Consider the following 20,823-nt stretch of genomic DNA (forward strand, 5'->3'; position numbering starts at 1 on the left):
GACGATAATTAAGAGCATAAATTCAACATATTATTACTTATGTCTATATGATATCTAGGGTAGATTCGCTGTTTTTGCGTATCAGTCCCGTAAGCATGTATGCGAAATGCCAAAAACAACTGTTCCGCCAGTGACATCAGAGAAAACAATAACGTATTGATAAGTTTCTTGAAATGTTAGACCTAATCATACACTACGGACTTCTTGACTACGGACACCGTATGGACGAGAATGCATCAATTCGTCCCTCCGTCTGCCACACTTTCATACCAATCTGTCTCTCTCTCTCTCTCTCACACACACACACACACACACACACACACGAGCGCAAGCGAGCGCACACGCATACACATGTGGAAAGACAAGAAAAGTGGTGGCCGAAAGATTAGTGTGTCAGGTTGCAGGTCAGATTGCACCAGCAAAATATAACCTAATGAGTACTGATGTACCGTTAAACACAATTACTAGAGAACAACAGAACAAATATTGGCGAACCTTTTATTTATGTACCGCTAGTGAAAACTTCTACATTCAGAAAATATGAAGGTACGTTCACCTCGTCTTTCGATTTCTGTTCATGGGTCTGAAATTAAATAATTTGTTTTTATAAGATTTTTCTCAGCAAAAGTATGACAGTATTATATGGATTAAATAGATCAGCAAAGTTGTAAGTTTATAGGGATTACCGTCCCCTGTAGTGTCAAGATAAAATCTGAACATTCAGAAACATTTTACATATCACCGCTATCCAGTGCAGGTTTACGATAACCGTCCATGAGCACATTTGTAAATTCGAACACTAGGATATAATGGCATAAATAAATAAATTAAAAAGATAAATAAATAAATATTAAAAACATTCCAATAAGGAAATATACATTTTGCATAGAAGTTGCCAGCACACAAAAGAAACAAAGTTAGCCGAAACATTCCCAGAGCTGTATTCATTCAAACCAGTATCAAAACCATACTAAGTTATATTGGAAGTTGTTCTAGATGCAGTAAATATAAACGTTTAGGTGCGTATGTACTACAACATAAGGAACAGGCAATCAATATAAGAAAGCGAAAACCAAAACTCTTAGCCTTGGATGTTAATGCATGGTAGCAATTCAACTGTTAGTAAGTACGCGAATGTATGGAAACAATTCAACTGTTAGCAAGTACGTTAATACATGGCAACAATTCAACTGTTAGTAAGTACGCGAATGCATGGTAACAATTCAACTGTTAGTAAGTACGCGAATGCATGGTAACAATTTAACTGTTAGTAAATAACTTAATACATGGTAACAATTCAACTGTTAGTAAGTACGTTAATATATTGTAACAATTCAGCTGTTAGTAAGTACGTTAATGCATGGTAACAATTCAGCTGTTAGTAAGTACGTTAATGCATGGTAACAATTCAACTGTTAGTAAGTACGTTAATGCATGGTAACAATTTAACTGTTAAAAAGTACGTTCGATAGTTCAGGAAATAAGACAATGGTTCTTTCTTCAGATCGATAAGCGTGTTTCGAATCTTGGTTCCTGATAAATATTTTTCCAAAATAAACTGAGAACAATTTCAGTATCAAAAGTCTAACAAGCAACATAAATATATAAATTTGTGATTGGAAAAGTTATGCTGGAGTTTAAAGCGACAATACCGCCGTTACGTAAAAAGGTCGTATATACCTAATCATCTAAATATTACATAATCTTGAAAGATACTGTTCATAAATATCGTTGGGTGCAATTAAAACTAGATAATATCGACGTTTTATCACATTATTAGATATGCACTTTCTCCCTCGAGCTGAGAAAACCGGTGATTTTTCACATGCGTACGATATAATCCAATGTCGATCGGCGACATCCGTGTGTCGACTGATTTCACTCGAAAGCATGAAAACAAAACTTTTTGACGTCACCGTTTTATGATATTTTGCTTTTGTTATGATGCAGTTCTCGGCCTAGTATTTATTACGATTTTTTCTTTCTTTCTTTCAATGCATAAATTTAGTACATTTTTTTAAGAAGTCCGTATCTTATGCCTACCAAATAATAACGAAATCCTTAACAGCTGGGTTTGCATTCAGTAGAAGTTTGCCCATCGAAGCATTCCAGCCCGCCAGATGATCACCAATATTCACCGAGTCTTAATTTTATATGATACACGCATTTTCTTCTCAGATCACCTTTATAAAAGCGGGCCTTCCTCTCTTCATTCCCTCTTGAATCAAATTTGTATCAGATTAGTCACTAACAGAATTTGTCGAATGTATGACAATGCTACATTTGGAGCACTCCCGGAAAATAATGGAATTAAGAACAACTTCTGCGACAGAATTGAGAGGTGTCACCTCTTAATTCCTAACTGAACGTCGCTTAAACCTAATATCTTAATTATTTCAAAAACGGTTACTGTCAGATATTTTTTAAAGCATATCATTCCCTCCCTTCCAGACTTTAGTTGGATTGGACTAATGGTGAAATTTATGAAAAACGGCGGCATTGTGGCTTTAAAACAAGCCATAACAATAGACAAATAAGTGACACTGATTAATGTCACTAATTGACTTAACGAATGTATTTCAAATGTAACATAACCCATGCATTACGGGAACTATATTACAAGAAATCCAGTGTAACCAGCAGCGACAATAAATACAATATAGTCGTTTAAACAATAACACAAAATTTATTTTCTATCTAACAAACAAACGGTGTGACACAATGTGTAGGCAAATAGAAGGAGCACTACGTTTTATTCCCGAGCGAAATATGTGAAATATGGCCTCCGCCTAGGAATGGAAAAGACCGAAGTTACGATATAACTACCCCGAGGGGTTAAAGCCTTTGATGCTGATGTAACCCTTTTTTCCAAATCTATGAAAATAAATAAATTATATTCTCACAGACCTAAATCTATGAAAGTGAAATATTCTATGGTCAAATAAAAAATACAATGAAAAATTCTTTCGTGGATCAACATATTCGAAAAGCAAGTCAGACAAAAATCGTTAAGTGAGCAACATTATTATGTTTTTCAACAAGAAAAGAACGTACATGTGCGAATAATGTAAGCAGAGGCACAACATGAAAATTTAGAGAATCATTTTGGAGATTTTGCTGTTTATATATAAACTTATGAAACAGGGTCTTAAGAAGTAAAAATTGAAACGTAAGTGCATTTTGTTTCACCATAAAACAAGAGCAGTGAATATCCTGAACAGAGGTGAAATGTGTGATGACATTGAATGGTTGTTTGACATTGTACCGAAAAATCCTGGACAGGCAATACACGCAAATGTATTTTCTAAGTTTGAAAGGATTGTATATTAAACGTTACAAATGGATAGATATCAACAAGCTAGAAGTAGATCATTCAAAGATTTATTTCAACAGTTTAAGAAGAAACATGAGCGTTGAAACTTGACATAACAAATATACTTTATGAATTTTTAAACTGTGGAATCAAGATAGATCATGTATTAATTTCTATGCTGTGGAAACAATGCAGATTATTTATGAAGGTCTATGCTGTGAAGTCAAGTTCAAAAAGTAAAGAAAAAACATAGTCAATCAAAAAATATTTATCACATGTTCATGAACGAAAACCTAGGGTCGAAGTCAAAATGGCGCATATTAAATACGGACATAATTTTCAAACAATCGCTGACTTTAAATTATGTTTAAACACGTTTTATGTTCAAGAAACAGTGGTAGAGATGGGTAAATTAATGGCAATACACAACGTCCGATTTGTGCACTGCATAGAGCTTGCGCAGCATTACGATTATAACCAGGACAAAACAATAATTTTCGGGACAGATATAAAATAATGATATAGTCCTCAATTCAAGTTTGACCTATCCTTGATTTCCTGATTGCGTGACACATATCTTCAACCACCGTCCGCTGTAGTGTGCAAATGTTTTGACGTTAATGTTAGTTATCGTGATTATTGTGAGCCAATGCTTAAGCGATGATGGAAATTTAGGAGGTTTGCTACCTTATGCGTGCCCTGCTCACAGATGAAGGTCAAAATAGTTCCCGAGTCAGGATAAGGTCATGTGTGACATTGGATAAGGATTGTTCACACTGTCGTTACGCCTTGAAAATCTGTATCCATATTGATAAGAAATGTAAGAATCTCTGGTCGTAATACCAGACCAGCGGAGTGGTAATAATTCGGATTCGTGAAAAATTGGAGTATGTGAAAAAAATAATAAAAGGGTTCATTTGATTTCCAATCGCTATAATGCGGGTGATCTTAAAACCGTGGTGGTCGTGAGGAGGGGTTTTATACCCACTATTTTAATAGCAAACTGTGAAGTTTGTATTTATTTCCAGACATTTATAATCGCAAGAACTTAATAGTATAATTTCTCACCATCTGATATATTAAAGAAATCAGCAAGCGCCAAATATTTTTGTAAACCCTTGAACAATTTGCTTCTTTCCATTGCAATTTTTTGTCATTTATTACAATGCCATGACATTGCCTACAACGTATTCGCTTTATCGTTTTTCTCTTGTGCATTTCATTGATTAACTCTGACATTTTCGAGTGTAATTTCCTTTCTCCACATGTCCAGCACAGGTAAAAGTTTGCTAGTTCCTTTAAATTTGCCTGACGCAAGTGTTTATGCGCTATTTTTACCACGTTTCTAGTTCCTAGAAAACTGCTGTCTTTCGGGCACGAAAAGGCTTCATGTTCCTTAAATATAGTTATATTTATATTATGCAACCATCAATGATTATTGCGCAATAACAGTTTCTGCTGGCTCCCAAATATGTATGACGGTTGGTCGCATCATTTCCATTTAACGAATGGATACCTCTAAGCGTTTGTTATTGTGGTGTCAACAGTTGTATCAACTTTAGGTCATCGTGCTTGTCGTTTATCTCTCTTCAAGTCTCAGAGTTTGTAAATGAACGCATCACCAAATAATACTTGCCCGATTTTGTATATTGCCAACGTAAAATTAAGGAGATAGCCATTTTAGTAGATAGCACTTTGCAACAGTGATTTGCGTTTCGAAATTCTAAGAAATTCTGACTGATTCAACATTTGCTTCCTCATTTTTCGTTAGCTGTGCTAGGGCACCATCTGGAGTAGATATAGATTTTCTCAGTGTGTGCATGGATTAAGATCGTACTGCTTGAAATTTACAAGTGTGTTCTTAGTGCTCACGCACACCAACACTGGATGGTGGTGATTTAGAAAGAAAGATTCATAAAATTAAACATAGACTTGGAGAATAAAGTATATGATTTGAATATGAATGTTCTTTAAAATGATAGACAAAATGCAAAGAGAAAAAGCGTCACATACATAGTCCTTTACATGATCAACACATCATACCTGGCTAATTTCTCAGACAGGTGCACACATTCCTTGAGACACCGTTCACGTCCCGGACTAAACAGCGCCACTGCGATCTTGGGTCCTGGCACAAGTGGAGACCATCATTACAGTCCGCATCCGCAAGGCAACCTATATATATATATATATATATATATATATATATATATATATATATATATATATATATATATATATATATATATATATATATATATATAAGGAGAGAGAGAAAGAGAATGTTGGAAAATGGAGCGGAAGTACAAAATAAACTTTCATTCGTTTAGACCGAAATAATGTTCCTCAGCAAACGATGAGACACGTGCACAATGAAACTTTGAAACTTCAGACTCGTTAAACAAAACACGTTTATATCGTTGCACAGCATTACAATTTTGCAAATAACGAAAAGAGGAAGAAAATGTTTCAGGAGAATTACCTTATTTAAAAGTAGACCTTATTGTTACGCGCATTCTGTTTGATTCACCTGCTTATTAAAACAAGCAGGCTACATCTTTACAATCAATTAATCTGAAATTAATGGAAATGTTAGAGCCAGTAGGGTATGTTGATTAATCAAAGTTTGAACTTATAATTTAATTCCTTTTTCGTTATCATCACTTTTGCATGGATGTAACGCACCTGTTTGTCAATAGAACAGACGAATACACGGATATTTAATAATAATAATAATAATAATAATAATAATAATAATAATAATAATGTTAATATTAATAATAATGTTAATAATAATAATACTAATGTTAATAATACTAATATTAATAATAATTTTATGTAAAATATGCGTGAGATTCAGTTGCAGGAACGTTTGGTAGTCAGTCTATACAGCTCTGTCTACTACCAATTGTCAGACAAAAATTGCCCTGTTCTGGAAAGAAAAATGCTTGCGGGATCACCCCTGTATTCCCTATTCTAACTGATTGTTGCCGCGGAATTTCTAAAAGATGAAATGATCAAGAATTTACATTCTATTCAAAGGTTTGCCATTTCTTTATTAGGAATATCTTCAGTTCTCAGTTTCTCAATTATATACGTGGATAGGTATCGTAACAAATTAAAAGCTTTAGGTAAAGTAGTCTGTGCATTGTTATTTCAGTATTACAAGTAGTAAATAGGGCCACCTTAGGGACAATGGTAATTAGCATTACAGACCCCCCTGGGCCACTATAGGGACAATGGAAATTTAACATGGAGAAAAACGCTGGGCCACTCTAGGGACAATGGGAATTTAACATGGGGAATAGAGTTTGGGCTTGTCTAGGGACAAGGGAAATTAACATGGGGAATAGAGTTTGGGCTTGTTTAGGGACAAGGGGAATTGAATATGGGATTATTTTTTTTTTTTAAATTTAAAAAAAAAGGGGTAGGCAATTGAAAAGTCATTCTCTTTTCGAGAAATATGGCTGGCCCTGAAAAGGGCCTTTGGCTTTCTTCTATTTCCTCCATTTACTCATCCAGCCCCTAATCTTTCCCCAAATTCCTTTTTTCTTCTTCTTTTCATTGTCCGGTATCCAGTCCGGGTGACCCATGGCTCGGAACTTCTGTTGGATTTTTATCCAGTTATTGTTCAGTCTCTCATATTCTTCTTTTTTCTTTCTATTCTCTTGTTCTTTTCTATCTTTTGCCCACCTGTCCTTAATTTTCTGCACTTCTTCCTCTATTATCTTTTTCATCTTTTCTTCCTCTTTCTTTAGTTGTTCAATGCCCCTTTTCACGAACTTCCACTCTGACCATTTCTCTAGCTCTTCTAAATAGCATCTCACTGCTTTTACCTTGTCCATAGACTCTTTTATAGTCCCCACTCTTACATACTCTGGTTGAATCAATCCTCTCAATCTCTTAACTTCTTCCTCTATCATCTCCTCTATCATCTTCCTCGCTAATTGTAGTTCATTGACATAGTCAAGACTTTTTCTCAACCTCCATTCTCTTTCTATCCTTTCAATAGTATACTCTCCATCCATCATCCAAAAGTAAACATTTCTTAAGTCATTAAACAACGCCGACACTTCCATCTTGTATCTGTTATTCCGTAGAATGGTTTGAACGACGGATACTGTGGGTTCTTATACGAAAAGCGCGGACGTGAAGGAAAACATCCCCCTAAAAACATAAAATTGATCTTAGCTAGATCATGACCAAACAACGTGCGGACGTGAAGGAAAACATCCCCCACTTTTCTCATTTTATATAATATAACCCAAACTATACTCTCCACATACGCCAAGAAACAATAAAGAAACCCATAATCTACTATTCACACCAACGTACGTGAACAGCTACTAACACAAACACATACACTCGCACTATGAATAAAGAGTTAGTGTTTATATTCACACTACTCTACCTACACACATTGGCAAATAGATGGTTATTTCTTTTCTTGAGTATTGGGTAGCCCTGAAAAGGGCTGTTTTTTTTTTTGAACTTCATGGACACCTGGTTAATGGTGGCACCTTCCAGGCCTGGCGCAACATACACATCTTGTCCCCCAGTTACTTTTTACCTTTTGGGGGGAGAGAGCAGAGGCAGGATATGTGGCTTCAGAATCCCAATTTTCGCTCTCTGGGATTCTGAAATTTCTTCTTCTTCTTCTCTCCTTTTCCTCCTCCTCTTCTTTGTTTCTTCTCTCCTCCTCTTCTTTGTATTTTCACTCCTCCTCTTCTTTGTTTCTTCTTTCCTCCTCCTCTCTCATCCTTCCGTCTTCCACAATGGCTTCCGCGGCCAGTTCATTCAACAGGCGCCTGGCATATTCCAGATGCACATGAAGTTCCAACAGTTTCGCCAGTCTCGTGTTCATTTTTTGGTGTTGATCAATCAACAAGGGTAGTTAGACTGCCGAACGAGTTTCAATTTATAGTGAAAGCGCGGACGTGAAGGAAAACATCCCATTAAAAACATAAAATTGATCTTACCTAGATCATGACCAAAAAAAAAACAATGCGCGGACCTAAAAGAAACACTCACTCACTTTTTAATGCTACCCATCACTATTTTAAAATTTTTTATAAATCACTTCAATAGACTATTTACATACGCAAAACAATCCAATCTAACCCCAAATATACACCTCAAACACCAAAAAAGACATCATTTTAATCTACTATCCATACCAACGTACTTGAGCACGGGAGTCACATACTGCTTGGTTTGACACCTGGGGCATTTCAATCCAACTAAGAAACACGAGTGTGTGGTGTGACTATTCCCACTCATGTCTATTAGCCTTTCAGTCAGGTTGTTAAGGACTAGTTAGTCCTACACCTGAGTGGCTAAATTAAAAAGTACTCTTTGAGTACATAAAAGCCTGGGGGATGAGGCTCCTTTTCCTTCCCCCAGGAGTAATTAAAAATCACGCAGTGCGTGAATAAAAAAGTGGTACATGTTCAAAAGAACGAAAACCACTATAATCCAACTAACTAACTAACTTACAAACACACAATCTTATACACAAACACATACCCTCACATTTTTTTAAAAAACAGTTAGTGTTTATATTCGCACTACTCTACCTACACACATTGGCAAATAGATGGTTATTTCTTTTCTAGAGTATTGGGTAGCCCTGAAAAGGGCTGTTTTTTTTTGTTTTTGTTTGTTTGTTATGGCAATCTTTTTTAGTTTCTAAGAATGCGATGTCCTCTGAGGATAGACTTTCTGGCGATAGGTCTGCTTCTTCGGAAAGAGAAGAAGAACTCTTTGGTGTCGATACGACAATCGACAAAGCCTCTGTCAGGTTGAGGTTGCTGTTGCTGTTGTTTTTGCTGCTGCTGTTGCTGCTGTCTCTGAAGTCTGTACTTCTCTGTCCATTCTTCTTTCTCCCTGTTCACTTCTTCTCTGAAGAGTTCTTCTATCAGGTCTTCAGTGATTTTTAACATTCTCACATTCTCTATTTCTTCTGGCTTCGGTATCAGACTGTGTCTGACCCTATGCAAATTCACGTAGGCTTCGTTGAGCTTAGCTAGTTTGGAGCACATCTTCGTAGGAGGATGAGTCGACAATGGATGGTTAGACTGGAAACTGCCCCGGTTCTTAGAGTCAAAGCGCGGACGTGAAGGAAAACATCCCCCACGGTTTTGGAGTCGCAACGTTCAATGAGTGTCATGAGAGGGATAGTAAGAAATTAAAGAGCATCAATCCACCATTCTTATAGCTAAACAAAAGACAAAGGCATTTTTTTTCAAAACAAAATATTTTTTATTCAAAAATCACTTAACACTAAACAACAACTTTAACATTTTTAACAATAATTCAACAATATAACATCAATTTTTTCAAATCGCAAACATTTTTTTCTCAATTGACAGTCTACTTTAAACAGGGCTGACAACGTTGTGAATGAAATTGTGATTTCCACTGTTGGAAATCATTAGGCCATTGATGGACACTACGTTTCCTAGCTTGAGACAAAAGATAAGCATAATGGTCACAAAACCATCTATCTACTTTCACATCGTTTCTAGAAGAAGAACGAGGATCAAAATGAGTCACTAAATGTTCTAAGGAATAGCCCAGGCTGCGATGATGCAGAAAATACACGCAATATTGTCCACACACCAAGGAATCTGTGCCTTGTAATTTCACATTATTGAATCGGGTGGTTTGAGCATTTCTTCTCATAAAGTCGATGATATCGTCTTCCAAAGGGGGCAATCCGTATGAATCGAAATATTCCACACATCCTTCTTGAGGAAAGTAGACGGCTACCCAGTGAGTTCCTGGGAGATGACTGTCGTCCGTGTTGATCACGTAAGCTAGATGGTCTTGAGGTTTGCGATGAGGGAGTTCATCTTTAGCACAGACGACAGGATTCCAAGAAGCCGTATACGAACTGTGGTTCAAAAGGTAATAAAGTTCCCAGGTATCCATTGATTTGTGTGTTTTTTTTTTCTTCTTCACAGGTAATAATACGTCATCAATTCGATCCTGACTTTTTGCTTGAAAATGTCTGACAAATAGCCGTTTCTTCGTTTCGTCTCCTCACTTTGATTCAGGAGAGCTTCGATACGATGGATCTCTTGAGTGGTTAATGGTGGACAAGAATGTTCACGCAAGTCTTTATACCACTGATGCAACACGTCTTTGTCCAAGATGAGACTCCAAGCTTCGTCCAGATACTCGTCCAATTTTTCTTCTTGACTCAATATTAGGCATTTATCGTGTTGAATTTGACTGGGATGATCGTTTTGACATCCATAGCAATTTTTCTTGATCAGTTCCGTCATTTTTTCGACCAAGTGTTTGACAAAACAGCAGACTAAATGGGCTTCTTGTTCTGGCCATCTCGACTTCATTATGATCACTTCTTCTTCCACAGTCTCTTCACATTTCATGTCCAAAGTTTCTCCACTAGGTAAAGAGGGATAACAGTCTTCCATGGTTTCTAGTAATCTAGAATAACTTCTCTCAAACTATTGATTTCTATGGTATTGTCGAATTCTGCATACAGGAGGACGTTCAACGTTGGATTAACAGGGTCTCGGATTGCAAACTGAATTTCCACACGAATCTGTCCAGATTTTATAGGGTGGAAATGTCTCTCGTCGCTGCCTTGGTCTGGAGTGAAATCAAAACCCCACAAAGCATAGCCTCCTGCATAATCCTCGTACGTAATGCCGTGACTGGTGTTGCTTCCTAACTGTCCCGTGGCTTCGTACAGGGACAAGTACGACCTCAAGTAATTGTTCTGGGTAAAGTTAGGCTCAAAGGGTCGGGTACACAAGACCTTGCCGTCGCGACTGACTTCGATCTTGGACACGCCAAAGTGTTGAAACTCAAAAGGATTTTCGTTGTGGACTCCATTGAAAGATGAATTCCTGACGATACCAACGACCAAACGTTTGGGTAACTGTCCTTGGAACAGATGATCTTCGATCATGGATCGCTGTCCAGTTGGAATGGTGAAGGTTTTCACTTCCACTCTTCGTATCGGATACTTGGTGGTGGTTCTGCTCAACGTCTGACTGACGTCGTTTCCCACTTTAGGTAATACTTCCACACGACGCACGTAGAGTCTGGCTTCTTGAATGATAGTTTTGTATTCATTGGTATTGGCCATCAAATGGAAAGCGGCACTGCTACGATTCAGTCTCAGACGGATATCCACCCCGTTCAGCAAATACTTTTCTTGTAACCACATGTCCAAATGCAAACGATCCATCAGTTCTAAACTTCGCCCTTGCAGAATTTTAGTTCTACGTGTGTTAAACCCCACATTGTGATCATTGTTATCTTCTGGCAGGGCTGTGTCGTTAAACGTGTTTGCACCGGCCGTGTCAGGTTTCCATACTACGCAAGCATCCAGATGAGTATTCTTGGCTTCTTTTCCGTACGTCAAGAGATTTTCCAGCTAGGCACGATATGGGTAAGTATCCATGCTGCTGCTGACCAGTTTGTTATTCAAGTACAAGTCCACTTCACTGAACAAGGAATGCATGAAATTGTTAACAGGAGCTACCCTATCATTGGCTCCAGGATTGCTGTTGTCCGCCGCTTTGACCACTTTCACTTTCAAATACAGGTAACTGCTATTTAGATCGATGTAATCTTCGGGCTGTCCTTTGATTTCAAACTCGATGGGAGCGGAATCCGTCAAAGAGGAGACGGGATGAAATTCCACCCATTGGGATTCTTGCATCGTCATCATGGTGGGGGGCATGGCAAACAGGTCCAGTTCCGTCTTGGAACAAGCGCAAGACTCTCGGTGCATCATTTTTTTTCTGTGTTTCAATAATCGAAAACGTCTGTCTCGAACGGTTCTTCTTTTCTTGGCCTTTCTAGCTTGAAGTCTGGTGAAAGGGTGTTTTCTTCGTCGTCTCTTTCTGCCTTGTCCTTGCTGAATGCCTGACTCGGTAGCGTGCAGGGCATTTATAGGTGTGTCTCGTCGGCCTAAAATGTCTTTGCCCGTTTGCAGCAAGACATTTTTGCCAGCCCTCATGAAGGCTTCTTTAGGGTTTTGTTTGTCGATGATGACATTTTGGAGAAATTCTTTGCCTTGCGTCAGTGCCGCATCTTTCAAGGCGTGCAATCCGCGTGTCACCATCGGTTTCAACACCGGGGCCACCGAACGAAAGGCCGATTTTAACATATCTCCTAAACCGTGTCCTCGCTGTCGAGCAACCCCTCGGTACACTGGATACATGACTTACGAGTCGTGAGAGAACCGTTTTCGAAAATGGAGTTTCACCGTGACTTTTCCTTTGGTGAATGGAATATTTTGTCCCAAATCTCCTTTTATAGTAATGTTGACCGTGTTCAAATACGACTTGCTGACCGGCAAATAGTGAGGATGGACAAATTCGCGGTGGACGTGGTAAGTGTTTCCACCTTCCTCGTCCGCGTTCGCGGCAGAATCCACTTTGAAATAATGACACGCAGTAACGGTACGGAGGTGTGTCCCACCACGTTGTATTCCACCACATCGGAATACACGAACATCAAATTCAGTCCTTGGTTCATTTAAACTGGGGTACGAAATAACTTGCTAAAAGACTCGTTGTCGTAAACGACTGGTAATTCTTTGTTATTGAGTATGGTCGTTCTCATGTTCATGTCTCCGCCCAACATGTCAAACAATTCAGGACAAAATATAAAATGGACATGATTTTACTCCGCTCAAATTTCATCGAGAAGCGACGAGCTACTTTGTGGTACTCCATGGTGACACTTTTGTTGATGACATTCTCCAAAGCTTTCCCAAACACGCCATTAACCCTGGCAGCTATGGTGTTGACCAAATGTTGACCACTAAAATAATAGCCTGGGGTAATGGACAAGTGGTAGGCCCACTTTTGAGTTTTCTCATTATAGGTTTTATTGTCATATATGGCTTTCTTATTCAACTCCTGTTGCAATTGCTCGTCATGAACTTCCACATGAAAAAAATTTTGATTGGGAAGGACATTGAGGACTTGGGTCGGGTGAATCATTTCTACTAAAGCCACTTCCCAATGGGCTTCGTGATCTAAGGGGATGGCTTGAGTTAATTTGGCCGTGTAACAGCACAACGTGTTGTGGAGAAACACCTCCATGGAACTGTCACTGGGTAAGGTTAAGTAAAATTGGTTTTGGTGACTCATAATTCCAGAGTTCTGTGGCTGTCCGAGGGGTTACTGGAAGTCAGAGGAGTGTCTCCGCCCAAACTGGGGTTCTGATTGTGGTTGTTGTTGGAGTGGTGACTGGCACTGGCACTGGACACAAGGTTCCCGTTCGAGGAGAATTTCAGGGAGGGATTGGGAAGCAGGTAACCGATGCAACTACTCAATAAAATGGTCCACAATTGTTTGTCTCCTTGTTGCAAACTCAAATTGGCAATGGCTGCCCCGATGACACAATACACCACGAAGATTTGGCAGAAAAAGACGATTTGCGTTTTAGGCACACGTTCTCCGCACCACACCCACAAGGGTTGTTTTTGTAAATCTTGCACAGAATAACTGGGTGAAGGAGGAGTGGTCAACGTAGCTGCGTCTGTGTGAAAGGGCATGATGGTCACTTCTTTTTATAGTCGATGACTTGCGAAGCGTCGATCCAAGAATCAAAACTGGGTGGATATCCTTTCCAACGTACTTTGACTTCTTTGACACGTCGTTTGCCCACTTTACGGGTTCTGCGTTCGAGAATGCTTTCGATGTCGTACACGTCGTCTTCTTTTTTGGTGACACGTTGTAACTCGGGTAAATAAAACGTTCCTTTGAGCACTTCTCCGTTCATGTCTTCCAATTTATAGACGGCAGGATGACGGCCATGCACTCGTCCAGTGACGCGAAACAATTCGGTCGTCCAGTTAGGTAAGTAACCTTTGTCGAAAGTGCGTTTGGTTTTACCAATGCGCACCCAATCTCCTACGGCCAACATTCCACTTTTCTTGGGGACAGCCCTCGTCGGGGACGTACCAAACAGACGCTCAAACACCAGCACTTCGTTGTCGGGAGTCACGTCTTGCGGGGCAAGTCCGATGCTTCGATGGTAAGATTGGTTGTACGCTTGCACCAGGTGCGGTAAGATGTCGATGTACTTCAGAGTGTGGTGATGCGTAAAATATTTCCACATGCGTTCTTTCAATGTGCGTTGAAAACGTTCCACGATGCTGGCTTTGGTTTCGGGATTCTCGGTGGTAAAAAAATGAATGTCACGTTTCTTTAATTCTTTTTGGAAAGCTTGGTTCAGAAATTCGGTACCTTTGTCCGTTTGCCATCGAAGAGGGTGACGACCGCTTTGTTTCAACACCCGTTGCAGGGCTCGCACTAACTCGCTGCTCGATTTGGAAGTCAAGGGTACGATCCAGGCAAATTTGGAAAAGACGTCGATGACACAAAACAAATATTTGTAGCCACGACTGTAGCTGGCCAAATGAGAGACATCGGCTAAATCGGCTTGCCATTGATGATCGATGCCTTCCACTCGGGTGCGACTTCTGGCAAACTTGCGTCGAATGGGTTTGTGTAAAGTGTAGGGAGCTTGTTCTTGTAACCATCGTTGCACTTGAGGTAAACGGAGACTTTTCAGACGACTTTTGGCAGCACGATACAATTTTTGAACTCCTGCGTAACCTGCAGGATGGGAGGGATCGTAGTAAATGCTGGCTAAGACTTTTTCCATTTTTTTTTGGCGTGTTAATATGTCACCCACTCTTCGGTGATGCTACTTTGGGTGGGTCGAAAGGGTGGTTTAGAAACGGATTTACGTGTCCGATGGGCTACGGAAGTAGAAGTCGAAGGTAGTGGTGGAGGTGGAGGTGGCAATGGAATGGCTTTGGTCTTCTTTTATTTTTTCACTTCTGGTTTCCCTTCTTCCTTTTTCACTTCTGTCGAAGGAGGAGTGGACATCATCTTTTTAACCCAAGCTTTCATTTCTTCTCGTTGGGGTGTGGGGGACGGGGTCAACAAGGATGCTGCAATCTTACTCGAAATGGGAGCTGCTGACGGTGTTTGAAACACTTCTCGCATCTCTTCTTCCTGAGGTCTTCGTGGGGTAGCATCTCTGGTGACCCCTGGGGATGGTAGTAGTGGTGGTGGTAGTGATGATGGAGCTGGACTTTTCATTAAGGTCTTAAAATCTTTCAGAGTGGGTAGAGATGTTTCGTCTAAAGCTTTCTGGTGAAAGAGTTGCAGTCGTTGCAAGAGTTGACCGTACTTTTGAGATTTTTCTCTTTCGGACAAATCTTGGCGATCCATCAAGGACTGCAATTCGTGTTGTAACTGGGACATCTCACTCAAATTGGGATTGGGAGGTACATGCGGGGTGCGTTGTTCTTGCCACCGATGGTATTCCATCCATCGTTTGTAAGTTACTAAAGCTAGTTTTCGTCCTTCCATGGGGTTGTCAGGGGTCGATTCTGAGATCTTGGGACTTCCGAGGGCCTTTTTATCTTGCTCCCACCAGTCCTCCCAACATGGTTCCCAAGACTCCTTTCAGTATGGGGCCTAACAAGAGAGGCAAAATGCCTCCACGTTGGACCAACATCTTCTTCTTTTGACGAATGGGAATTTTCTTTTGAACCATCTGGCGAAGAACGTGACGATGTTTGCTTAAGCATTGTTTCTGGTGTTTGGACAAAGGGATCGTGCCTTTCAAGACGTTCAAACAACATTCGCACACGGTATTGATGACCTCTTTGGATGCCGATTGAATGAGTTTTTTTCGTAGAGGTGGAGAAGCTTTGGACAGGATAGATAACATGTCCCCATGTTTGACTAAACGTGGTGGTAGTCCTTTCCTTTTCTTTCCTTGGGGTTTTCTGGAGGGTGACATCTTTGAGTCTTCAGGAGTACCAAAGAAACACTGATACCCCCGACTTGGCCACAGGCCTTTTTTATACTGGAACGCGTCGCCACTGATTGTCTTTACGTCGTATCAGTTTGAGGACAGGCATGACACGTCGTGCAGGGGTACGCAACGGACTAAATCGAGCCAGTTCTTGCTTGGACAAATCCAGTAAACTTTGTAACATGCTCGATCTTTCTTGGACTTTGATTTTGGGAGAAGGTACTTTGTAAGCAGCAGCCACTGCCACTAAATTGGAGGGTCCTGCCACTGGGGAAGTTCTTTTTGGGGTCATCACCGGAGAAGTTCTTGGTGTAATCAACGTCTCCAAGTACTCTTCAGTTCTTGGTGTCATCAACGGAGAAGTGGATGAACGTGAGGATGCCAGAGACGCAGTCACTGCCGTGGCAGATCGTGGTTTGCGAGTGTAAGGTTGCGTCCTGGCCGAAGTGCCTCTCTTGCGACTAGTTTTCTTCTGTGGGCTTTTCTTTTTCTGGGGACTTTTTCTCTGTTTCTTTTTCTGGGGGCTTCTTTTCTTTTTCCGGGATGGTGGTGTCTGGTCAAAGGAGGGTCCTGCCACTGGAGAAGTTCTCTTTGGGGACCTGGTCTTTTTCTTTTTCTTGGAGCTTCGTTGGACTTTTTTCTTGGGGATAACTTTGGGGGCATTAGGATCCCATCTTAAGAGTGAGCGAATGATGACCCCTCCTAGAGTACCGCTCCCTCCAGGTTTCAAAATGATTTGTTTTTTGGTTTGAGTGTCGATGCGGGGATCGGCCAGTTGGACCAAAGCGACTTTGTTTCGATCGAAAAAGCGTTTGGTTTGATGAGGAATCTGAATGATTCCTTGGAGTATTTGACGTGCCGTCACCGTGAACCATCGTAAGACTTCTTTGAGACTAGCTTCTAAGACACGAGCTCGTGTTTGTGGATTTTTTTCTCGACTGATGCCATACAAGGCACGAATCAATTTGACGGGAAGATGCGACTGAAGGGACGTCATGTTGACGTTGTGTGAGAGAGACGAAAAAATGTCTGAGGTTTTTATAGATTTTTTTTATGGGGAGTGAAATGAAGTCGAGGACGGAGACGTGTACAGGACAGGCCCTCCGTCTTGGCACCAGTGGTGAAACAAGTGGGTACGAAATCGCAAATCCTCGGGGGTCGTCGGTTTCATATCGACGAGTAAATAGGCGTGTGGCGTTTGAGTGGCATCGTCGTACGCCTGAGTCAGCCAAGGCGTTCCTAACTGTTTGGCTAAGACTTGCACTTGCGATTTATCTCGAGGGCTTTTAAACAAGACCACGTAATGCGCATTGATACTGATGGTGCGATGGGCTTTACTTTGTTGAAACAAATTTTGGGTGATGTAAACGACACTGGCATTACGGTGATGCCCTTTGCGCGTAAACCACAGTTTAATTTCTTCTTCGTCTTCTCCTAACATGTCGTCTAAAATGACCAAATGGGTTTGACGGGAGTCAGAGACGATGCCGTCGTCTTCTTTAGGAATGCCTTCCACAAACACGATGGAATCGTCTTGACTTTCTCGCAAGAGGTTGTAGGCCGATTGCCACTCTTTGTAACACCACACGATCCGTTGAGGTGGTCGATCGATCAAATGATGTTTATGTTCGATCAAACGTTTGACGAATTCGGTTTTGCCTGAACCGCTAGGTCCAGCAATGAGCATGTTAAAGGGATGGCGAAGATACAAAGCCTCCCAACTGGCACGATCTAAGTGTTCGTCGATGACTTTGACAGTAGAGGAAGAGGGAGCAGAGACAGCAGAGGTAGCCATAGTGTGAGAAATGTCACTTGTGACACGAAAACAAACAAGACAAGAGTTTATATACTTTTTTCAGAACACGTTTATTGAATGTTTTTTTTCAAACATGAATACGAAAGACAAAAATATATAAAAGCCAAAAGCTTAAGTACAAGGATAAAAGGCACATGATAACCATTAACGTGGAATAAAAACAAGTGTCTGTACAACAACATGTTTTGGGTAATGTTCTAACCAGCTCTATAGTAGGGGGTAAGGTCACACAAGTGTCCTCCCGAAAGGGTCTTTCAGGCCTGTCCACGACAGTCCCGTCCTGGGTGACGGGTTCTTCTGGCACCGTCACTAACACGGGTTGAAAAGTAACTTTTTTCCTTGAACAACTCTCGTGCATACTGGGACACTTCTTGGGTCCAAGCCTCAAAACCCCATTCTTTCCAGGCACGGACATCTGTCCAATGGGGATGTAAGTCACAAGCTACACACACATCGTCATACACGTCTTGGGTAGCTAAAAGTTGACGAATCTTTTTTTCCTGTTGAGGTCGAGAAGTATCCAGATAAAAACGCAAGGCTTTGAGCAAAAGGAGTTTTTCGTGACCATTTAAGGCCATTGAGGTGGTAAGTACTGATCGTAAAGAGTCCACAAAGAATCGGCTGGTAAACGAAATCCCAGAAAACAAGTCACTAAGACACACACCACTTGTCGTCCCAAATTGAATGGATACAGTTCTTGTAATAATCGATGGTAATGATCCACGGTTTGAATATGGTCATTGAGTTCCTTCCACGGAATCTGTTCAATGACATGTGACATAAGCCGTGGCATGGCAGCCTGATTTTATAGTCTCTTTGTTTCGGAAGCAATACAGCTCTCGGTAAATCCTTTCTCTCAACTCCTCAGGCAAGCCCAAAATGTTCTCTTGTAAAGTATCCATAAGTATATACACTGTTTTTGGAATCCTTGGGTGGTGGCCAATAGCCTCGCTTAACTTTGTGCCTAATGTAATATCCACTCATAATCAGTCTTCTTGTACTTTGGAACAGAGCATAATTTAAAAACGGTTGAATAATTTTGCGTTTGCGTTTCACTTGTATTTTGATCAGTTCTCGGTAAATGCGTTCTCTCAACTCCACAGGCAAAGCACGAATGTTCTCTAGCAAAGTATCCATGAATAGGTCATACTAAATCCTCTCTGGTCTGACACAAGAAATGTACTCTTTGCACAAACATGGTTTTACTTCAGTGTCGAATTTAAATCGTTTAGTCACTAATCTACACATTACAATTCGTTCAGAAGTTTCCTATTTCACTAAGTTGACATTGTGTTCAAGATGTTGGTAATTCGTTAACTCTTCCTCTGGAATTCGATGCAGTAAGTTTACAATGATGTAGTAGATAGAATCGTCCATAACAAACCAATCCTTTTTAAAACCAGGGGATCGTTGATCAATGTCTGTCCAATGGAACACTTTCAATTGAATCAGTCCTTGTATAGCCTTCAGGTACCAGTGGTTCAAACACCGGTGACGTAACGGATGCAATTGTTCTTTACGTTTCACTTGTATTTTCACCAGCTCTCGGTAAATGCGTTCTCTCAACTCCACAGGCAAAGCACGAATGTTCTCGTGTAAAGTATCCATGAACAGATTATGGTAAGTTACTTCAATGTCTCGGTCCCACTAAGGGTAAGTAATGACAATTCGGTGACCATCGAGCATGTTCTACGTAGGCCGAATCTTGCGGTTCCAAGTGGTGAAGTGACACACCGCAACTGAAGCACTTGACTTTATCTCCTTCGCCCAAGTAGAAAAATCCGGCTCTGGCTAATTCTTCGGGGGTCGGTCCTCCCAGATACTTAGGCCATTTTCCTTTGAACGATTGAAGACGATTTTCAAAGTCGCAGTATTCCGACAAACGCACAGGAAACGAATATTCGTCTTTCACAGGTTCGTTTCGATGAGGGTTGAGTGACATGGGCAGGGGTTTGCTCAGGGCTGGATGACATCCGTAGGGGGGTAGACGTGAAGGTGAACATTCCCCTTTAAAACGAAACCCAGTAAAATGTCCAAGAGGACGAGCGGCATCACTTTCGCATCCCTCAGGTTTGACACGCACAGCATCACTTTCCATGATAGGGGTAGTGAGAACAAAGTTCCCATGATGCTTTACGGCATCGCTAAGGTCACAACGTACAGCATCGTACCCATCGCAAGGCTCACAATCGCATTCCACTTCCGAAGCCTCACACTTGAATTGTGCCTTTCTAAACAACTTGTTCTGTGTTTCTCTGAAAGTATTCATCTTGTTCGCTCGGTCTTGGTAGTCACAATGAACTATCGATCTTGACCATAGCCCCCTTTTTATACTAGTCGCAATGCAGTCTCCAGCTTGTACATCTTTCCTTTTTTATGTTTTTTATGTCTTGTTCTGGAAGGTACCGTCTCTAAGGTACCGTCAACATTGTACCGTAGTGTGATGGGCGGAAAGGCCATAGAAAGGTAAGGGCAGTGCGGAGACCATCGAGTATGTTCCAGAATAGCTGAATCTTTATAGATACATAGATCCATTCGTAACGTCAGTCCGCAAGCGAAACACTGTACCTCGTATCCCAATCCTGACTCAGGTCCCAAGTAGACAAATCCTGTTCTAGCTAAAACATGCGAAGAAGGTAATCCTTCCCTATCCGTAGGCCATTTCTGAAACGTGTCCAATCGACGGGCACAATCAAAATAGTCAGGTAAGAAGACTGGAAAATGGTAGGGTTTGAAATTGGAGTTCTCATCGGGTTTCTCACTTGATTCTTGCTGTGGCGAAGTCATCCTTCTAGCGTGTGACTATCCTCTTACAACCAATGTTTTATACCAACGTGTCCATACGGTAAGGTGAAATGATTGG

At 40.7% G+C, this 20,823-nt stretch overlaps 1 long non-coding RNA gene across 1 annotated transcript in view; it reads right to left on the reverse strand.

Annotated features, from left to right (window-relative positions):
• Positions 1 to 484: 484 nt before the first annotated feature.
• Positions 485 to 20,823, reverse strand: part of LOC149783565 (uncharacterized) — a 34,968-nt gene continuing 14,629 nt past the window's right edge. Inside the window, exons 3-4 of the long non-coding RNA XR_016414035.1 lie at positions 5,357 to 5,488; positions 485 to 583 (exon numbers count right to left, since the gene is read on the reverse strand). This is a non-coding gene — a long non-coding RNA (uncharacterized LOC149783565). The remainder of the gene's footprint in view (positions 584 to 5,356; positions 5,489 to 20,823) is intronic.

The sequence above is a fragment of the Sinohyriopsis cumingii genome, chromosome 14 (genome assembly GCF_028554795.1).
Source record: "Sinohyriopsis cumingii isolate HCF-2022 chromosome 14, ASM2855479v2, whole genome shotgun sequence".
Lineage (NCBI taxonomy): Eukaryota > Metazoa > Mollusca > Bivalvia > Unionida > Unionidae > Sinohyriopsis > Sinohyriopsis cumingii.